Raw genomic sequence first — 24,274 nt, 5'->3', positions numbered from 1 at the left:
GCTGACGCCAACCCGTTCTCATTGTCCTACCCTAATTATATAATATACTTCCTGGGCAGATGAATTAGAGATACACGTCTTACTACTTTTCTCTTCTCTCCCTCTTTCTCCTATCTTTCTTACGTTTTCCTGAGGCTAGAGAGAGAAAATTGTCTTTTACTCTATATATGTCCTATCCGTTTTCTACCATGAAAGTGCCTCACTGGGGGAAGCAGAGGGGACATTCTAGCCACACAGAGGCCTAACTCTATGTATGGCTCCTTCACGCTGGATCTTTGATATCTTAATGTAAATGAAAGAAATTTGGATAATTCTTTCCCTTCCCCCAAACCTGGCTTTCAAGCTTATTATCTTCTGTGCAAACTAGCTAAATATTAAGTCTCTCCCTCTAGAAACACATCTAAAGTATTAATCTATATAACACTACTCAAACCCAAATCCCATCCCCAGAGGCAGTGAAATGCTCAAGTCCAATAAGCAGGAAAGTCAGGTAGTCAGAAATGCAAAAGAGAAAAGCATGTCAAAACTCTCAAAATATTACTTACATTAAATTTTATAGAGAGCGATAATAATGAAAATTAAATGAAGCTCCAACTCCCTTTATCCCAAACTTACTTAACTCCTTTTGCAAATTTTGTTTCTCCAGTTGCATTCCAAGGCAATTTCTAAACATTCAAGGCTTATACATTGCAGGTCTGATATAAATATGCCATGAACTTTTTGGATACTGTGGAACATGGGTTCTGAGGCTTTTAGACATATTGAACGACTTATCTTTTCATTCTGACTAATTTCTACTCTCTGAATCTAGAAAGCCCTCAAAATACAAAATGATTTAATACAAATGATGTAATGCTATGTATATATTTTAGGCTTTTCATTGCCAAAGTTCCATTTCAAAAAAAAAGAAAGAAAAAAATTATTCGCAGAAGACACTGCACATGATGAAAGCTATTTATATCCTCCTACTCCTCCATTGCACGAAATAAAAACCTCCTCTTAAAAGCTTGTCAACAAATGCTTCGGTTTAGAAAAATACAGTAAAGAATCCTTTTTTAGTGTGTCACAATTAATAACAATGACTAAATATATTGCCTCCATAAAAAACAAATATTCTCTGATTATGTAAACAGAATAAACATTTAAACCCCAGTGTTTTTATGTTGCTTTAGGAATACACCAGCAAACTAAAATTATGTGCTAATGGATATGAAGTTAATGTAAGTCTTTCAAGTCCATTCATCTATAGATTTTGATTAGGTGGAGAAATTAGTATATAATCTGTACCAATTTAAGGATGTGGATTTTTCTTCACAGCATTATGAGAAATTTTATTTTATTTTTAAAGGCAAAAAGAAAATATGTACAAATTCTATTAATATTTATCTCTCAAATTTTAACAAACTGTCATTGAAATGAAAACTGTGAAGTGTTGTAACTATTGAATGAACATAAAAATAGAAAATAGCAATGTTTAAGACATTTGCTGTTCTTATTTTAGAAGATGACTACACAAAGCCAGCCTAAAGAGAGGGATAAGATTTCACATTTTATTGGCATTTAGGGAAACTTTATACCCTGTCTCTGGAAAAAATCAGAAAGGGAAGTGGTTATAAGGAATCCACATAATAATGTATGGGAAAGCCAACTAGAATTTACAAGGGAGGGGACTCTGCTGGTGAATCAAAGAGCTGCCAAATCACATGTTGTACAATTTATTAATCGTAGGCTGCTCCACCAGCCAGCAGTTTCTCTCTCTATTTTCTCCTCATTTATGACTCTATTCCCACTAACCCACTAAATTATTTTTGGTGCAAAATACGTGTTATGAGTGAAAACACAACACAGGACAAAATTAGAAGAAAGTAAACATTTGGCAGCTATCAAAAGCAGGTGGAATGGGTCCAGATTGTACAGTGTCTACAAGTGGAGCTTTAGATTTTGGCCAGGGAATATGATTTGTTGTTAAATGCTACACAATTCTCAGTTTGGTTTTTAAGAAACAAGGACTCAGCATGGTTTTGAAGTCCAATTACTGTGGATCTGTTGGTGCTAAGAAATGCTGTGTGCCCTTGACCCTGCTCCAGTTTCCCAGCTGTGACTCCAAGCCAGTGAAGTTTATAGATGACTACTGACAGAAAAGATTTTTCTAAGAGTTCACTTGAAGACTCTCTTTTTACTCATTTTGAAAACATCCAAACATCACATGTTACCACTGTTATGTTCTACATGTGTATAAATTTTCTCACTAAAAAATATTAAGCTATCTATTGAATTCCTTGCTTTGATCTTTATATGTAGCCAACGTTTTAAAACATTGCATTTCTATGTACACTAGATTCTCTAAGCCTGGATAAAATCAGATAAGAGGTTTGGCTCAGTACATCTCACCCTGCTTTCCTTTTTACCCTCCATCAAAAGCTAGAAACTGTTGACTGTGATAATCTGGGCTAAGCGGATGTGACATTGAGGTGAGGAAAACCCTCTCTTAGGACAATTTATTTATACCAGTTACTCTAAATAAAGTGAAATGGATCACAGAAACATCATCTCCCTTTCAGGTCATATCAAATATCTCTTGTCCCATGTCAGGCCTGCGTGTCACTCTGTCACTCGGCTTTTTAGCCCCAAATAACCTCACTGAAGAGGGCTACAGGACAAGTCTGTTCATCTATCCATAGAACCAATAAAAGAATCTCTTTCTAAACATTCTAGATTGACACTGTCTGCTTAAGTAAATCATACAGACAGGCCATGCAGACAAAGGAATATGAAGACACAAAGGAATCTGCTTTTCACTGCTCTCTGGCAATTTTCAGTACATCTCTTGTCTATTGCACTTTTGATAGCATATGTTACTGATCCCTCCAGTTCCCTCTCCATACCCCTTCATTCCCAGAAGAGAAACATCACTTGTTAATTTACTACCTGGGCTGAGCCCAATGAAACACACTTCCTCAAATCCCTTCTCTAGCCTTCTTACATCTCCACCCAACCCCTCTTCCGTCAGTGCTCCTGTGGAGCTGCTTCAGCTTGCCACAGCAGATTTCCTTATTTCTGCTTCAGATCTCAACCAGGGATCTTGCTCCATCATTATCTTTTTTATTTTTTCCTTTGACACTGTCTCTTCCCTTGCTGACCATTCATTGTCCTTTATTGTCAAATAAAATCAAGCCATCTTTATATACAACACCTCTACTTATCCACTTTCCAATCTCTCAAGAACATCTAAGATTCACCAAATCTTAGACTTCCAGAATATTAAAGCTGGAAGAAAACCTGTAGAACTTTATTCAAACTAAACCATTTTGTAAAATAAAGGAAAAATCTCATGTCCCTTTGTAGTTTTTCCTCTATGCCCATAATTTTGAAAACTCCATTTATTCAAATAAATGACTCAGTTTTGTTTTTTGTTTTTTTGAGACAGGGTCTCACTCTGTCACTCAGGCTGGAGTGCAGTGGCACAATCATGGCTCACTGCAGCCTCGACTAATTCGGTTCAGGCAATTCTCCTACCTCAGCCTTCTGAGTAAGCTGCAACTACAGGCACACTCCACCACATCCAGCTCATTTTTTTTCTACGTTTTGTACAGACAGGTTCTCACCATGTTGCCCAAGCTGGTCCTAAATCACTCATTTTTTCTTAGTATCTATCTTTCCTGGCTTTGCTGGTTTTGGTAGTTGTTTCTTCTCAGATAAATTATTTCTTCCCAATCACCCAGACTCATAAATTTGTTCCAACACATAGTCATCTGGGATGATCCCAGGTCCACATAGCTGTCACCAAACTTCCCAGCAAGTGCTTGACCCAAATTCTTAGAACCATCCTTGGCTTCCTCCTTCCTTTCATCTTTAATTTGAAAATAATATGAAATCACATCCAATCTATTGCTTCTTTTCTACTGTCCTCTATAGCTTCCATTTTCTCTTCATGGATTGTTAGAATAGAGTCCTAAACAGGACCCTCACAGGCATTCTCTGTCCTCCTCAGTTCATCCTATATATATGTACCTCATTAATTTTCTTCAAGTGAAATTCTGATATGATCATTTTATACTTAAAACCACATTTAACTTATAGCTCCAACCCTCAAGGAGGTTGCCAACTAAGTAAACTACAATTCCCAGCACTCAACATTCCTCCAAATCTGTTCCCAATTTTTATTACAGATTTATTATTCACTAGTCTCCTATTTGAATCTCAAGTTGTAGTCAGAATGAAGGACTGGAAGCTCTACAAATGTATTCTACACACCCTGCCTCCATACCATGCTGCTTTCTGTTACATCTTTCTCTGATCTCTATTTCTTCCTTTCTTCCTTCACCACTATTTCTGCTAACCAAAGCACTCATGATCCAGCATGGTGAACCTCAGGGAACATCTTACTCATGCTGCCCAGCCTGATCACACAAACAGAAGAGAATTTCTCTCTGGTAAATCATAGCCCTGTTTGTCTCTGTTTGATGTCGCCTAGGAAGCTAAAAGATACTTGAGTGTTTGCATTATTCCTTCTCAGAGAGCAAAATTTTTGAGCCTCAGAGTTGTTTGATTTTCAATTTTTTAGAACTCTTAGTATAATGCCTTGCGTTTGGGTGCTCAACTATATGTTTAGCTGTTTTCCTATAGGTTCTAGGAAATTCTACAGGTCCAGGACTAAACTCCTTCCTCCCACTCTCACATGATCCCTCATTAAACCTTCGCTTTTCACAAAACTCTCTAGGCCAGGCTAATGGTTCTACCAGTGCCTCAGTAATCCAATCTGGAAATCTGGAAATCTTAAATTTCTCACCTTTCAGCATAATTCTTGTCGATCATTCACATTTGTAAACAAGTCTTGTTATTCTCATCTAAAGTCCGTATAAATTTCTCACTTCTTTCCATCAACACAGTCTCCGAGATCAATCTTCAACATTTCTTACCTGGATTATTGCCATAGTCTGGTGACCACATTTGACTTCTTTGTTACCTGCCGTCCAAGCTGCTATTAGGATGGTTTCTCTAAATAGCAAAACAGACCATTTAATCCATCCTCTTTAAATTTTCCCAGACTTCTTACAACCTACAGAAAAACACCTTAACACTGTGTGTGGTTTTAAAAGCTCTTCAACATCTGGCTTTTGCCCTACTTTCCAGCTTTGTTTCATACTACCAGTTTACAAACATCATGCAAATATAAAAAAATCTTCGAATGCCATGACTTCTTGTTGCTTAGGTAAATCCTGCTCATTCTTGAAGGCTCAACTCAGTCCACTTGCTGGTACATATCATAAAGCATTAAGTGTCCTTTCTATGTCAAATCACATAATAACTACAAGTTTACTTGTTTGTGTTCACCAAAACACTGAGAACTGCTGCAAAACTGAAAGACTGCCAAATTTTGATTCATTTCATAGAGTCTAAAAAAATGTCTGGAATATAATATACTATTTGCAGAATTTTGTAAGTATGAATTCTAAGCATATAATTATTCATTTCTGATTAATATTAAACTACATTTATAAAACCCTTTTATAAGTTCAGAAACTGATAACTAAATAATATATTTTTAGGCATACATATTTGAGTTAAAATTACAAACATAAATGTCAAGGTAATTCTGTGAGAGGTACAATAGGGAGCAAAACCGGGCAATTGTTAGTTACTGTTCATTTAGTTATTTGTCTGGGTGGTAACTTCACTAATGTTCATTCTGTGATGAGTTAATTTTGTTTTTCAAAATATGGTCCTTCATGGATGAACACTGATAGCATGTCATGAATCAAGATGTAGGATTAGCCTAATTATATAGGGAATTTGAAAATCATATTAGACATCAGATTTATTTGGTTATAACTGACAAAACTACTGAAATCATTATTTTATTAGCTTAATAATAATCATACTTTTCTAAAAAGTGATGTTTTCTAGATCTATTACCTTTTTACTATATTCTTTTTGATTTGAAAAAAGTTAGAAAAATATGATAGAACAGACAGACCACTACAGGTATGAACATAACCAAATATGTCTACTCTAATATTCACATTTATATCTATTTTGTGATGAAGCCTTTACACAACAGATATCTTCCCTAAGGAAAAATCAACTGCACTGGAAAAAGAATAACCACATTTGAGTACTCTCCTGGATACCCTGAGGATATACAGTGCTCAGTCATGAGGAATTTACTGAGCAACCACCATATTTCAAGTTATTGGATGCTGAGGACACAAAGATAAATAAAACATTGTTTCTGCCAACAAAGAGCCTGCAGAGGCAAGAGGCTCTTCTCTATACCACATTTACACCTTGGAAAATTGACTTAGCAACTTGAGAAACTGCAGTTCTGAAATAACTGTTCAGAATAATAGTTCAAAGAAAATGCTTTAAAAATTTGTGAAATGTTTATCAGTTTAATAAAAAGTATTATTTATACTCAGAAGATAAAATGTGTTTTTTTCATTTTCTACCACAGAATTTGATATTTTATAAACCATATAGACTAATTTCTCAGAAAATGAAAAGTAATTGCAATACTAGCAGTTACATTTTTAAATTACTTTTAAAAGCCTTATTGTTCAACAGTTTATAAGGGTGTATTAAATAATTTTATTTTAAATAAATAAATTTGGTTCACTTTATAATGATTTTGCAATTTACTAATATGAAACTAAAATTGCAAGTTCTGACGTACATCTTTTCAGAATTTTATAATAAAGATTTATAGACCTTATTTTTGAGACATGTACACTGTACATTCACTAATTATTGATTATCTTTTCTATAAGAGACAAAAAGTTATGCAAAATTTCAATCAAATAACAGTGGAAAGAATACATGCACTTTTAGAAAGCAGATTCAATTCACATTTTCTTATGGTAAGTAAGGAAATTGATGGATGCTGTGACAAAGCAGAAAGGAGATAGATTTAAAATGCTCTGATTCTTCTTACTTTTATTTCAGTAGTATTTAATGTATGCTTTACAATTACCATGTGATTATCATGTGACATGCTTTAGAGGGGAAATCTGTGCTTAATGGATGAAAACTACTGCATGTATAACATGACTCTTAGAAGTGGCCCATGTAGTCTAAGTTATCTAAGTCATCAAAACTTTGTGGAAGAAATGAAAATTTTTAAAATGAAAGAAAGGAATGATAGGTTTGTTGCAAGATAAGCTTGTGATTTTAGTGATTTATCACAATGGAAAGGTAGTGAGCAAAGCAGAGGAAAATGAAAGCTTTAGCAGAAAAAAAAGTACTTAGCATAAAACTTCAAAGAGACTTTCCATAATGTCTGTGATCCTGGTTATAAAGAGAACAGAAAGAAAATATCTATCCACTTAAATCTAAAACAAATGGTCATTTATATGGCACAAGTACCTTTTGTCCAGGTGGGAGGATCAAACCTTAGAAAATAAAGAAGATAACTATTCCTTCTTTAGGAAGCAAAATAAACTAGATTGCATAGTTACATTTTATAGTGTTAGCTATAGAATTCTAGCTTTATTATTCTAGATTTTCCACATGTTCAGTTTTGAGAGCTGAACAGGCCATATCTATACACATCCTTATTTACATTCATATATTTGTTTCTATTCCCAACCATAGTACACCACTAATTATTAAAACATTGGAAAATAAAAAATAGTTTTGTTTTTCTTTAATATCCTGATGGGTTTAAAGCCACAGAAAGTGACTTATAATAATTTATAAGTGAGTATTACTTTAAATGTGAAATGCTAATTTTATGCATTTATATTTCACCTTATTTTTTCAAAGCATGTTATTTATAGTAACTCTTTTGATCACCTCAACAACACAATGATGGTGCTTTGTTACATTACAAATAAAAACACAAAGACAAAATTATTAAATGACTAATAGGAATCCAAATGCGTCAAACCTCTTCAATCATATTTTCTGACACTAATTCTAAATCATTTTCTAAAAATTATCTATGCTGGCTTATACAATCTTTGAATCATTAGGCCCCAAAGCCTATCATTACTATGGAAGCCTTATTCTAGACACACCCTCTTGCCTTCAAAGAATATGTTTTTAAAGCACAAAATAGCTTCTCTCATTATTATCAGGGAGAATTTAGATGACCATTAAGACTTTCATTGCTAATTTAGGGGATATGTATTAGCAGGTCACCTCTATATTCTATATATTTCCATGTACCATTTCAGGTCAACTTTTTAGTATTTGTGTTCTCCCTCATTCTAGTATCAAATGATCACACAACTGTAAAATTACATAGACTGCATATATTGGTTATTAAAAAGTGAAAGGCAAAAAAGTCACAATCACTAAAATTTACTTTGAAACTCCTTGGTATAGGCAATGTGACATATTGTTCATATATATTACTTATAGTAAACCAACACCCACATTCCTATTAAAAAAGCATACATGAGCAGTGGTCAGCCTTCATGTTAATCACAAAGGCACAGAGTTATACTTGAGCCGTGACTAACAGAGCTCTTCTGAAAGTTTTATCTTTGATCAATAACCAATATTTTGCTAATGGATTACTGGATACCTAAAATGGGTTTTTGATGATGAAACTGGTGACATACCCTGCTAATTTGAGTGATGAAATGGGTTTTTTCTTGATAAAATTAGAGATCAAGACATGGATTGTTTAAATTAACTATAGAACTTTGCTTCTCAAATTGGGTCCAAGTTCCAACAGCATCAGCATCACCTGGGAGTTTGTCAGAAATGTAAAATCCTGGGCTCCACTTTGGACTTACTGTATCAGAATCTCCATTTAAACAAAATCCCCAGATGATTCACATATGTTAGTTTAAAAGCATTCTAACTCTATCAAGACCTATGACTTACAGCCTTGGGAATAATGCCTGAGGCTTAACCTTAAGGGTTCCATCCAATCATACCTTTGAATGCTGTTGGTCAAAAAGTGACCTAATGCTGGGGCTAGGCATGGTAGCGCATATCTGTAATCTTAGCTTCTCCAGAGCTGAGGTGGAAGGATTTCTTGAAGCCAGGAGTTCAAGACAACAGTGTGCTATGATCTGGCCTGTGAATAGCCACTGTACTCCAGCTGGGCAACATAGGAGATCCCATCTCTAAATTTTAAAAAATAAAAAAGACATAATGTTGCTTTGGAATTTTGCATTCACTTTGAATAAACTTTTTATTCAAAGTACTGATCTGAATATATAACAGAGCAAAGAGCTTTGATTCACTGAGCTTTGTTAAAAGTTGATTGTATATCTAAGACTATCAATTTAAACCTACTGTCCCAGTGTAATTATGCCCTATTTAACTCTTAAAGGTTTCTAGGTTTAGATAATAAACTATATAATCAGTCTATGAACAAGTCATATGCATTTTTACTTTCATATGTTTATTTGTTAATAATAGACCCCCACCATTGACAGTTTTTACACAGATGAGATGGGAAATTTTTTCTTTTGGGAACCTCTAGCATCTGTGATGTCTCAAGGTTACCAGCTTATTCTGCCATCCTGATATGTCAGCCAATCTTTCAAAAATTATTACATAATGATGAAATTGGTACTGATAAATTAAGAAATATGAAAGAAATCAAATATATTTTCAAACCCATTATCTGTGGCCCATCATCTCTAAGTTTTAGCTTCTCTACAAGGTATTTTTAATATCTTCTCCACAAGATATTAAAAAGAAGAGGATAGAAGATGCTCCAGTCCTAAAAATGAAAGTATTGTTGATGTGGAAGTGAATCAATACTAAATTTTAAAGTTCCTTAATTCAAAAATGTAATCCAAAATATATCTTTATTTTCAAAAATCAAAATAACTTGCTCTTTATCCAGTCATATCTATAATAGATCAATTATCAAAATCATACATATTTTAGCCAATATTAAATTTTAATCAACATTTTGAATCCCTATCACAATTTTTATCCAATTAAGTTACATTGATGGAATTTTAATGCTTCCTAAATGTCAAAAATCAACTATATTCTCTACACCAAAATGTATTAGTAACAGTACAATTCAAGGTCATCGTTTAATTCTAAGTTACTATTTTCTGCAAGTAAATAAAAAGATTTACAGCTCTCATTTGAATAGATAGTAGATCTGTGGTACAGTCTTGGCAATGATGTGTTTTCTTGGTACATTATTGTTACCATAATGGCTAAGGATCTTAAGAACATAACATTTGTGGTAAGCAGATTACAATTGAAAATGAAAAGATACATTTTCAGGATCATAAATAAAGCTAAATACCCTCTTATTCAAGGGAATGAAAATCTAAAACCTGACCAATTGTACAAGGATCCCAATTAACTAAAACATTTCTTACTAGTGTGCAGACCAACGTGTGATTACCCTTCAATTTTGGAAGCCGATTACTGTGGATTTACTATCTCAGAAAATGTCCCTTTTATTTTCAATGGGTTTTAACTATTTTTATATTAAACGTGACAGATCAATGTAAATATTAAGAAATAGCCCAGACATGAATTTATCAGATAAATTTACCAAGAAAAAAATGATAAATTGATTAAAATACTGTATCAATTGGTCTCAAATCTTTGTCAAAAAGATATTTTCTGAGAATGGTGATAATCAAGGAGGAAAGTTCACAATGTACCCTGTTACAATGTTTCAACTGAATGTAATGAAAAAAATCATTGATTTCTCATTTTAATTCATGGCACACTCATCAGCGAATGGTTCTGTGTTACTTTCTACTGGAAATTTATAAAGCACTGCTTTCAGATTTTTGACAGGGTACTGATATATGTTTATGATTGATGGACATAAAATAAAAATAAAATATTATAAAAGAAATCCATCTAGGAAATTCAGCATTTATACTAAAACCTAGAAAAAAAGGAATATGGACAATGAAGAATTGAAAAACTTATCATCAACAAACCACATTTCTTTGCTTTTCTAGCAATTAACATAGAGTGCAAGAGTCTACAAAATGAATTGCAATTTAATTCTCACCACTCTCAATATAACTGCTCTGTTAAGTATATTAAAGCTTAAGTACTAGTATTGCCTTTCAACTCCCAAATATTTAAGTGTAAATTATTTTATCTTTCAGTTTAGCAAAATGAAACTAATGGACATCAACAACTCATACTTGGTATCCACAGAAAACAGATGCTCTAGAAAAAGTAGTAAATCAAGTGTTAGAACATGTCACTGAAGTCTCATTCTTATGCAATTATTCTTATTCTATTCTTAACTAGTGAGAGTCTAGCATCTAACTATGTTTATATCCCAGCTCAAATACTTACTGGTCATATGACTTGGGTAAGTTATTCCCCTCTCTTTGCATCAGATTGATCATTGGTAATAAGACTATAGTTTTTAAGTATGTTTTGAATATAAAACATATTAATTCATTTAAAGGGATTTAAAGCAATGCATAGCAAAAAGAACTATTGAATAAACACGATTAGTGGTTCTTTAACTCTGTAATGTAATTTGTTCTACAAAGATTTTAAGACAAGAAATTTGACAAGTTCTGGACTATGTCTCCTTACTCTTAAATCCTCACTTAAGTTGGATATTTCCCCTAAACTTCTAAGAATGTGCACATTCCTTTAAACTTCTAAAGAGACACAAATAACAAGGTAATCATCTCCAAAGATTATATCTTACTCAATACTGCATTGCTGAGGTAGTCATAACGTTTTTTTATCTAAACTTGTATTTTCCAAAAAGAATTACATGTACCTAGAAGGAAATTCCAAGAGAACGTAGGAAGTCACAGAATAACTGCAACAAATCTATGTACAAGTTTAATTATAGAAAAACAAACGGAATATGTTTTTTTCTAAAATAAAACAATTGATTAAATGACTTAAACACACACAGCTATGAAGTAGAAAGCATAAGTCCTATATATATATTTTAAAGCATGATAGGCTACTTCCATAGAACAATTTAAGATGCATTGCTCAAAACTATTGAAAAGAATGGGTATTTTAACAATTACGTCTCTGGATTTGTGCGAGCAAACAAACACTATGGGTACTACTACTGACATGGCTGTTGACTTGATTTCAGGCACTTCTGCTACTAAAGGGTAAGAAATTTCAGCTGTCATTTTTGACAAACTACTTTTATTGAGAGGTTCTTCTCTAGGGGTGCCCTTACGCTAACTGAGACATAGCAATTTTATCATAACTTAAGACTCAAACTCACAGGATTGTTTTGTAAAGTAGTCTAAAAGTCACATATATCAGTTTTATTTTTGTGATAAAATTACTACTAAAACCATGTACTTTGGAAAGCTCACAGTGGTTTGAGCCAAGAGAAAAACATTGCTTTTGTCACCACACTAAAAGCAAAAGTACCTTTAAAAAAACCTTCAAAACAAAAAGTCATACATTAAATTTATCTTAGATACTAGCCATGAGTTGTCTGGCAATGTGAAATTCTGAACTTACACAGATGAACTCTTTCTTACTTCAATACATTGAAATTTTGTACAAAAATAATCATATTAAAATTTTAAAAATATACATTAGATTATAAAAGAAAGGAAACTATCAGGTTCTAGAATTATGGAGATAGATAAATCAAACCTAGAGTGGTAAGAAGTAGAAGTACATGAGAATTTCAACACACTTGGGCATTCATGGGTCTGATGGAAAATCCAATTTTTATGTGGATATGGGAGATGAGGCACGTGAGATAAATTCATCAGGAAGATATATCAATTATGACTATGTAGGCATCCAACATCAGAACACCGAAGTATATAAAGCAAATATTAATAGAACTGAAGGGAATAATAGAAAGCAATATAATATTAATAGGGGACTTCAAAACCCCACTTTCAACAATGAATAAAATATCCAGACAGAAAATCAATAAGGAAACACATGACTTGAAACAAACTGTTGACTAAATATACCTATCAGATGCATACAAAACATTTCCACCAGCAACAGCAACATAATTCTTTTCAATTGCAACAGAACTTACTCCAGAAATGATCACATATTAGGTCATATAACAAATCTTAAAATATCTAAGAAGACTGATATCATGTCAAATGTCTCTTCTAACCACAATTGTATGAAACTAAAAATAATAAAAGGAAAATGAGAAAATTTACAAATATTTGGAAATTAACACACTCCTAAACAACCAGTGGGCTAAAGATGAAACAAAGGGGGATCAGAAAATATATTGGGACAAATGCAAATAAAATACAGTATACCAAAACTTAAAACATGCAGCAATAGCAGTACTAACAGGGAAATTTATAATGATACTTACATTAAAAATGAAGAATATACTCAAAAAATATTCTAACATTACACTTCAAGGAACTAAAAAAAGAACAGACTAAGTCCAAAGTTAGTAGAAGGAAGAAAATGATGATGACTGGAGAAGACATAAAGAAAATGGACACTAGCAAAACAATAGAAAAAAAATTAAGTAAACCAAAATTGTTTTTTTAGAAGATAAACAAAACTGACAAATCTTTAGCTGGAATAACTAAGAAAAAAGAAATAAGACCCAAATTAATAAAATCAGAATTGAAGGACACAGTACAAGTGATGCCACATAAATACAAAGTATCCTAATACTACCATGAACAATTATACACCAATATGATAAAAATGTTCAACAAACTATGTGTAGAAGGATGTACCTTAACATAATAAAGCCTATATATGACAAGCTCACAGCTAACATCATACATTAGTTCCCCCATATTTGCAGTTTTACTTTCTACAGTTTCAGTAGAAAGTTTCAGTAGAGTGTGGCCAATCACAGTCCAAAATACTAAATGGAAAATTCCAGAAATAAATCGTCAGTAAGTTTTCAATTATGTGCCATTCTGAGTAAAATGATGAAATCTCTTACTGTTCTATTCCATTCCACCCAGGATGTAAACCATTCCCTTTTCCAGCATATCCTTATTGTATATTTACAAACCATCCATTAGTCACTTAGTAGCTGTCTCAGTATCCAATTCACTGTTATGGTATTATAGTGATTGTGTTCAGGTAACCCTTAATTTTCTTAACAATGGTTCCAAAACATAGGAGTACTGTGTCTAGTTTATAAATTAAACTTTACCATAGTTATATATGTATAGAAAAATACATAATGTACATGAGATTTGGTACTATCTATTGTTTCTACTGGGGGTCTTGAAATATATTCTCCACGGATAAGAGAAAGGCAATGTACTCAACTATGAAAAATTGAAAACTTTACCTCTAATATCAGGAGCAAGACTAGGATTCTCACTCTTGCTATTTCTATTCTGCTTTACACTGGAAGTTTTAGTAAAACAATTAAAGAAAGAAACTAAAAGAATCTAAATCAGAAATAAAAAACAAAAGTATCTCTGAGGACATGATCCTATGTGTACCAAACTTTAAAGACCACTTCCCCCCCATACACACAGTATCAGATCTAATAAGTAAATTCAGCAAGCTTGTAGAATACATAATCAACATACCAAATTCAGTTGTGATTATATAGACTGAAAACACGCCATTTAAAAAGAAAATTATTAAAACAACTACATTTACAATTGAATCAGATAAATAAAACACTCAAGATTAAACTTAAGGAGGTAAAAGGTTTGCACACTGAAAAAAATGAAATTTGTAACAAATGAAATGAAAGTAGATGCAAATAAATTGAAAGACATTCCATGTTCATGGATTGGAAGACTTAATAACATTAAATGGGCCACACTATCTAAAGAAATCTATAGATTCAATGTTATCTCACCAAAATCTCAGTGGCATTTTTTACTGAAATGAGAGTCCTAAAATTTGTGTATAACCATGCACAAAGAAAGCCTCAATAGCTAAAAAAAAATTTTGAGCAACAACAAAGCTGAAGATATCAAACTCCTTAGTTTCAATTTATGTCACAATTATTCAGTAAAAGCTGAAATATGGTACCAGCACGAAGGCAGACATATGCACCAATAAAACAAAACAGCCAAAAAAAAAGCCACACTTATACAGTCAATTTGTCTTTGACAGGGTTTCAAGAATACAGATGGGAAAAAGATAATCTCTTCAATAAATTATGTTAGAAAAACTGGATATCCAAAAGAAACCTGACAGCAAAATAAATAAAATTGAATCCCTAATTTACCTTATACATAAAAAAATGCAAAATAGGCTAAAGACTTAAATGTAAGACTTGAAACTGTAAAACTTCTATAAGAAAACACAGTGAAAAGGTGTACACTGATTTTTGCAATGATATCTTGTATGTGTCACCAAAAGCACAGGCAGCAAAAGCAAAAATATACAAGTTAATGTACATCAAACTAAAAATCTTCTGTCCAGCAAAGGAAACAGTCAATTAAATAAAAAGGCAACCTATTGAATGGGAAGAAAATGCTTTCAAACCATGTATCTAATAAAAGGTTAATTTTAAAAGTATATAAGAAATTCCTACAATTCAATTGGAAAAAGTTGAAATTAAAAACCCATTTAAAAATGGGCAAAGTATTTGAATATACATTTCTTCGAAGAAGACATACAGTTGTTCTATCAGTATATAAAAGATGCTCAACTCATTAATTATCAGAAAAAGGCAAATTGAAATTATGAGATATTACATCATATCTGTTAAGATGGGTATTTAAAAATGATAACAAATGTTGGCAAAAATGTGTATTTATTGGAACCCTTGTACATATTGCTAAAAATGTAAAATAGTTCCTTATCTATGAAAAATAATGTGGTGGTTGCTCAAAAAGTTGAAAATAGACAGTGAGTACCAATAACAGAACTATATAAAGTAATTTTTTAAATTCACAAGAAAGGAGACATTAAAATTACCTAGGAAGGTAGAAAAGAAGAATGGATGAGTGGCATGTCCTTTAGGTAATTCTCCACAATATCATTCTCCTTTTTCATAAAATGGAACTTTAATGCTAGAGAGCAGAAATCAGATCCCAAGATTTTCCTTTATGGTGAATCAAAGAGTTTAAGTCAACTATGTTGCCAGTTAAACAGAGATTTCTATGCTTTGGAGGAGACATTGGCATCCTCTTATAAAATCCAGGTATGCCCTCTTACTGAGTTTACCTTATTGCACTTTGCAGATGTTGCATTTTTTACAAATTTAAAGTTTGTGCCAACCTTGTATTCAGCAAATCTATCAGCGCCATATTTTCCAAGAGCATATGCTCACTTCATGTCTCTGTGTTACATATTGGTAATTCTCAGAGTATTTCAAACATTTTTATGATTATATCTGTTACGGTGATAACAGATATCAGTGATCTTTATTGTTACTATTGTAATTGTTTCGGGGCACCAAACAGTGAACATATAGTTTGTTCAAGGAGAACTGCTCAAGAAAGTAAGAGAGGACACAAACAGATGGAAAAACGTTTCATATACATGGTTAGGAAGAATCAATATTGTGAAAATGGCCATACTGCCCAAAGTAATTTATAGATTCAATGCTATCCTCATCAAGCTACAATTGACCTTCTTCACAGAACTGGAAAAAACTACCTTCCTACTTCAGATGTAACCAAAAAAGAGCTCACATAGCCACGACAATCCTAAGCAACAAGAACAAAGTTGGAGGCATCATGTTACATGACTTCAAACCATAGTGTAAGGCTACAGTAATCAAAACAGCATGGTACTGGTAGCAAAACAGAGAGATAGACCAACGGAACAGAACAGGGGCCTCGGAAGTAACACACATATCTACAACCTTCTGATCTTTGACAAACCTTACAAAAACAAGCAATAGGAAAAGGATTCCCTGTTTAATAAATTGTGTTGGGAAAACTGGCTAACCATGTTCAGAAAGCTGAAACTGGACCATTCCTTACACCTTATACGAAAATTAACTCCAGATGGATTAAAGATTTAAACATAAGACCTAACACCATAAAAACCTTAGAAGAAAACATAGACAATACCATTCAGGACATAGGCATAGCCAAGGAGTTCATGACTAAAACACCAAAAGCAATGGAAACAAAAGCCAAAATAGACAAATGGGGTCTAATTAAACTTAAGAGCTTCTGCACAGCAAATGAAAGAATCATTAGAGCGAACCAGCAACCAACAGAATGGGAAAAAATTTTCCAAGCTACCCGTCTGATAAAGGGCTAATATCCAGAATCTACAAAGAACTTAAACAAATTTACAAGAAACAAACAAACCCATCAAAATTGGGTGAAAGATATGAACAGGCACTTTTCAGAAGAAGACATTTATGCATCCAACAAACATGAAAAAATGCTCATCATCACTGGTCATTAGAGAAATACACATCAAAACCATACTGAGACACACTAGTTAGAATGGCGATCATTAAAAAATCTGGAGGTAACAGAAGCTAGAGAGGATGTGGAGAAATAGGAATGTTTTTACACCATTGGTGGGAATGTTAATTAGTGCCACCATTGTGGAAGATGGTGTGGTGATTCCTCAAGGATCTAGAAATAGAAATACCATTTGACTCAGCAATCCCATTACTGGTTATATAACCAAAAAATTATAAATTGTTCTATTATAAAGATACATGCATATGTATGTTCACTGAGGTACAGTTTACAATGGCAAAGTCTTGGAACCAACCCAAATGCCCATCAACGATAGACTGGATAAAGAATATTTGGCACATATACACCATGGAATACTATGTAGCTATAAAAAAGGATGAGTTCATGTCCTTTGCAGGGACATGGATGAAGCTGGAAACCATCATTCTCAGCAAACTGACACAAGAACAGAAAACCAAACACTGCATGTTCTCACTCATAAGTGGGTGATGAACAATGAGAACACATGGACACAGGGAGGGGAACATCACACACTCAGGTCTGTTTGGGGGTGGGGGGCTAGGGGAGCAATAGGAAGGGATGAGGGGATTGGGGAGGGATAACCTTAGGTGAAATATCTAATGTAGGTGAAGGGAGGATGGAGGCAGCAAACCATCGTTTCCTGTATATACCTATGTAACAATCCTGCAAGATTTGCACAGGTACCCCAGAACTTAAAGTATAATAATAAACAAAAATATATTTAAAATATAAAAAATAAAAGAAAAACCTCTTCTGAGGAGAAATTCAAGCTGCATGGAGAAATTTGCAAAAGTAATGAGAAGCCAAATATTAATCACCAAGACAATGAGAAAAATGTCGCCAGGGCATGCCAGAGACTTTGGCAGCAGCCCCACCTATTACAGGCCTGGAAGACTAGGAGGAAAATTGGCTTCATGGGCAGAGCCTAGGGCCTTCCTGCTGTGTGCAGTCTAGAGACTTGGTGCCCTGCATCCCGGCTGCTCCATCAATGTCTAAAAGGGGTCATGGCTTCAGAGGGTGCAAGCCCCAGGCCTTGACAGCTTCCATGTGGTATTGAGCCTGTGGGTGAATGGAAATCAAAAATTGAGGTTTGAGAACCTCCACCTAGATTTCAGAGGATGTATGAAATGCCTGCATGTTCAAGCAGAACTTTGCTACAGGTACAAGGGCCTTATGGAGAAAGTCTGCTAGGGCCCTGAGGAAGGGAAATGTGGGTTTGGATACCCCACACAGAATCCCCACTAGTGTACTGCCTAGTGGAGCTGTGAGAAGAGGGTCACCATCCTCCAGACACCTGAATGGTAGGTCCACCGACAGCTTACACAGTGCACCTAGAAAGGCCAGAGTTACTCAATGCCAGCCCATAAAAGCAGCTGAGAGTGCGCTGTACCCTGCAAAGCCACATGGGCAGAGCTGCCCAAGACCATGCGAGCCCACCTCTTGCAGTGTGACCTAGGACCTATGAGACCTATGTAAAAACAGGGTGTTTGAATACCAGCACACTGAAGGAGGTCCTTAAACAACAACAGAACCTCTACCCTGGCTGGTATCCAAGCTCTTAATACTCTTGGTACCATTGCAAGAAGGAATTCAAGGATGAGTCAGAAAATGGTGAAAACATGGAAATTTATTGCAAAGTGAGAAGTACACATTAATCAAGAAAGGGAAGACTGGGCATACTCAAGAGAAAGTCATGCAATGGAGTTTGGGACTTCTACCTTTATGAGTTTCTTTAACCAAGGGGTAGAATATTCATGTAGACTTGTGGAAACTGTGGTTCTACCCAATTTTACACCAAATGTCGGTGTTTCTGGAACTGTCATTTTGCTGGTGGGTGTGTTATTTTATTTTTATTTTTTTTGAGACAGCATCTCTCTCTGTCACCCAGGCTGGAGTGCAGTGGCGCAAACTTGGCTCACTGCAACCTTCATCTCCCAGGTTCAAGTGATTCTCCTGCCTCAGTCTCCTGAGTAGCTGGGATTACCGGCATGTGCCACCACACCCAGCCGTTTTTAGTAGAGACGGGGTTTCACCATATTGGCCAGACTTGTCTCAAACTCCTGGCCTCAAGTGATTCGCCTGCCTCAGCCTCCCAAAGTGCTGGAATTACAGGGGTGAGCCACCACGCCCAGCCAGGTATGTTATTTAGTATGTTATTGTATGTTAATAAGCAAATAATGAGGTCCTAGGTCCTAGGTGAAACCTAGGTCAAATCCAGTAACACGTTGGGTCCAGCTAGGCTCAGCTAGCTTGTTCTCCATTCTGGTTGCTCAGATTCTTTTTGTTGTTGTTGGTTTGTTTTTTGAGACAGAATCTCACTCTGTCTCTGGGTTAGACTGCAGTCGCGCAATGGCTCACTGCAACTTCTGCCTCCCAGGTTCGAGTGATTCTCCTGCCTCAGCCTCCCAAGTAGCTGGGACTACTACACCACCAGGCCCAACTAATTTTTGTATTTTTAGTAGAGATGGGGTTTCACCATGTTGGCCGGGATAGTCTTGATTTCTTGACCTTGTGTTTCACCCATCTCGTCCTCCCAAAGTTCTGGGGTGGTTATTCAGATTCTTATTAGCCTATAGCTTCTACAGCTATTTCAACACTTTTCTTTTGCTAGTCATGTAAAACTGATGCCTGATATATTCTTCTGTGACCACTCTGTATCATTCCTGTCTTTTTCTGTTATTACTTCTGTAATAATATAAAATCATTTATTTTTATAGTATGTATCTCAATATTATTTAGACATTGGGTTCACATCCTTTTGAGAGAAAAATAAGAATAAGCCAGTTAGTAATTAAGGACCACATTAGTTAATTAAATTGGTAAGATAATGAGGATAACAAAAGATAAAATTACATATTTGAACTAATGCCCCTAACTTTGACCAGTGTCTTAAAAAGTGGTTTAGGAGAAGTCTGGATGGCTCAGCATAAATACCAAGAAATAAAGCAAACTATACACTGAGCTCAAGAAAGTATATAAATATTAAAATTCAGACAATTTAGAAAAGAGAGCTGCTAGAAATAGAACAAAAATAATCAAAATGACCCAAAAATTCTGAATTTTGAAATATTTATAGTATGTGGAACTGTAGATTATTATAATGGTACAAAGTGAGGACATTTATTTAAAAAACAAAAAACTACAACATTTTCTGAAAATACTGAACTAATGATTTATTTATAAATTATCAATACTATTACACTTCGTATTTTCCATTTATCAAACAATGGAAATTCAGTAAAATTCACACTAGGCTTGATGTGAACACAAGACAGAAACAGAAGAAGTCACTTTTATTAAAAGAAGAAAAAATATTAAATATTTACCAACCTCATTATAAGACAGGCATGTCAAATCTAAATACGGGAAATATGGGGAAAAGTATGTATTCATAAAAGATGAGACAGAGAAAGGAATAATACATCAGAATCATAAGTTAAAAAACTAAACACTATGTATATGTTTTAGGTAAATATACAATATATCTTTTTTCTGTAATTTTACTTCATATTTGAAAAGTTTCTCTAAGAAAAGCGTACAGTTCTTGCTTTTTTATTCAATTTGGCAGTGTTTGTCTTTTAAATGGAGTTATTAGACATTGACATTTAGTGTTTTTGGTTACGGTTAGGATCTTAACAATTTGTTTTCTATTTGTCCCAGTTATTGTTTGTTGCTTTTGTTTCCCTCTTTTTATACTCTTTCTGCAATTAACTGAAGTTTTTAAATGTGGAATTTCACTTCATTAACATTATTTTCTTATTACCTAAACTTTTAATTTTCTTATTGGTTACTTATTTAACTTATCACAACCTACCTTTACATTAGTATTATACCACTTTACATATATTGAAAGAATTCCAGAACATATTTTTTACTTCCTCCCATCCTTCATGCTATTATTTGCCATGTATTTCACTTCTACATATTTTATAACTTTCAGAATACATTGTTATTAGTTATAATTTAAGTGGTCAGTTAAGTTATATTTTAGAGAATTTTTAAATGCAGGAGAAATATTTTATATTTTATACCTAAATTTTATATTTAATAAATATTATGTCCAGTGATTTTCAATCCCTTATGAAGACTCAAATTTTCAACTATTGTCATATTTTACCTGAATTTAATATTTAACATATTAAAACTTTTTATAGTATAAGTTTCCTGATGAGTTTTGTTTTAGTTTATCTGAAAAAGTCCTTATTTTTTTAATTTTTGGGAGATACTTTTGCTGCATATAATGTTCCAGGGTGACAGTTGCATACTTTTTACCTTCATTACTTTAAATGTGTTGCTCCACTGTCTTCTTACTTCCCTAATTCATAATAACAAATCAGTTTTAAATTTATTTTGTATGTGTAATACCCTTTTATCTCTACTCGTTTTTCTCTTTATCACTTTTTTTTTTGATATTTTACTATTATATGACTTGGTGTGGTCTTCTTTACATTTCTACTTCTTGGTGTTTATTGAGCTTTGTGGATCTATGTTTTTACAGTTGTCAACAAATTTGAAAAAAATATAGTCATTAGTTCTCCATTATCATTTTTGTTCCTCTATATTTTTCTTCTGGGTTTTTATTACACGTGTGTTAGAACACTTAGTATAATCCCACAAGCAAATTTTTAACTTTTTTAGGATTGTTTTTCTTTGTTGTTCATTTTAGATAGTATTTATTGCTATGCCTTCAATTTCAATGAACTTTTGTGCAATGTTTAATCTGTTATTAATCAAATGCAGTGTATTCTCATTTCAAATATTATACTTTTTATCTCTAGAAATTTACTTGGGTCTTTTTATATCTCTTTTCTATGCTAATAATGTCCATTTTTATCTTCTTGAACATACGGAGTGCTTTTATAAACAGTTTTTATATCATTACTTGCTAATAATGTAATTGAGCTCATTTCTTGTTCTACTTCAACCGACAATTTTTTTTAGTTCTCATGAATTCTGTTTCTCAGTTTATTTGCATGAAGAGGCAGATAACTTTAATAGATCAATTTTATCCTTTGAGGCTTACTTTCATCATTTTTTAAAGCTCAGATCCAGAAAATCCTTTAATTGAAGATAGTTTTGTTTCACCACTAAGATAATATTCTTCAGCAGATTCTACCCAAAGTCTTGTATATTAGACATTTGCAATTTGCTTGGGGATAATATAGATTATTCTTGGCCCTGTGTGAGCTACAGAGGTTGTCTTGCGTATTTATTTCTGTTGGTTAATTTCTTTGGTGGCATGTACGCACTTCACATGCCCGTGAACAGCAGGACTGAGCTAGAACCTCAAAGGGATCCCTGCAGATATATGGAGCCCCGTATCTATGCTGTTCCCTCATGTCTAGTATTTTGTTCTAAAAATCCTAGGTGCCTTAGCCTTCTCAATCTCTGTCTCTTCAACTTGACAAGCCCTTTGAATATCATTCAGACTTCACTTTCTTTTATCTCTTCCTAGATACTCCAGGTCATGAATTGGTACAGCTGTAGGGCTCATCTCCATTGTTTTCCTCCTCTCAGGGATCAATGTTCTGTGCCTCTTTTTGGCCAATGTCTAATATTTTGTCTGGTTTTCTAATTGTTTATAATATGTTAGAATAAATTTGGCTCCATTATTCTACTACAGAGGAAAAAGAAAATCTATACTATTTGTGTTATTGAATCTTTAAAAAGTATCTTAAAATTTAATTATTCTATTTCTATTTAAAGATCTTGTCAATGCACAGTAAATTTTTACATAAAATCTTCCAGGAACATAAGTGTATTTGAAATTTTGTTTTCATTGTATATTTCAATCTTGTGTCTTAATATGTAATCAAGTTGCTACATAACAATGGGATTATTAGAGCAAAAAGTGTTCTTAAATTCAACTCTAGTTTCCTTTTCTAGTGGAAATTGAAACTTTCAAGTTCTAAAGATATTTTCAATAATTTTATCTTCTTAAAATGTTAGCAGAATTAGAAATAATGACACTTTTAAAAAAGAATTCCCCCATGTAGGATTGCATTTTTGAAATTCCATGCCTACTGAGCACTCTTCAAAGATTTTATGTTTGTTATTTTATTTATTGCAGGACTTGAAGGGCAAAGGCAACATCTGGGCCTATGTTGGGTCTCTCTGTTCTTGGTTCTTTATAAATAAGGGTTAATATAATTGTCTAACATCTCACAGTTTAGGAGTAAGAGGTTGTATGCTATGAAAAACAACTCATAGTTTAAAGGAGCTGTTTTTGTGAAGACAAGTTTACCTACAAATAAAACTAAACATCTCTCTTGGACTTCTCTGTCAATCTCCAATGAAGTTTTGGAGACAATAGAATTTTTTGTTTTTCGCAACAGAATAAAAAATGAAAGTTACTCTTGATATCTTATTCAAAAGGGAATGCTTATTTTATCATGTTTTATTTTCATTTTAATTTTTTTGAGCAAGCAGAGAAGCTTTTCTTTATTCAGAAAATTGAAATAAATCCACTGAGTCATCTAAAAAATTGAAAAAAAAAAAAAAAAAGTAAACGGAGGCAGACTCACAGTTATTGCTCTTTGGGTTTTAAATCCCCATAGCTCAATCGAGGTCAGCTAAGCCTTAATCTTTCATTTACAGGGTAAGTACTTTTGAAATACATGGACTAAGAAAAGATTCTCTGGCAAAGAATGACATGTTCAGTGGTTGGGTAATATGCAGTAATAACATTTTGATTGTGTACTACAAAGAACTATTATGTCATTATGAAAACACTAGGTAACATTTGTCAACTCTAAGAGGAGAAATTTCAAAGTTCCACCTATAATTCGCACAGCGTAAAATTTAAAATTCTTTCATTTTTTACTGCCCAAACCAGATCTTTCAAAGTGGTCAGAGTGTGTCTTCCAAGGTTTTGGATTAAATTAGAGGGCACAAACATTTTTCTTCCTCTTAAAATGACAGCAAAGAGAAATGACTTCTCAATTAGGGCAGAGCTTAGATATTGACTATTGACAATGGCTCCAAAA

This window comes from Cebus imitator, unplaced genomic scaffold (assembly GCF_001604975.1).
Source record: "Cebus imitator isolate Cc_AM_T3 unplaced genomic scaffold, Cebus_imitator-1.0 Scaffold45, whole genome shotgun sequence".
Lineage (NCBI taxonomy): Eukaryota > Metazoa > Chordata > Mammalia > Primates > Cebidae > Cebus > Cebus imitator.
This window is presented reverse-complemented; position numbering follows the sequence as displayed.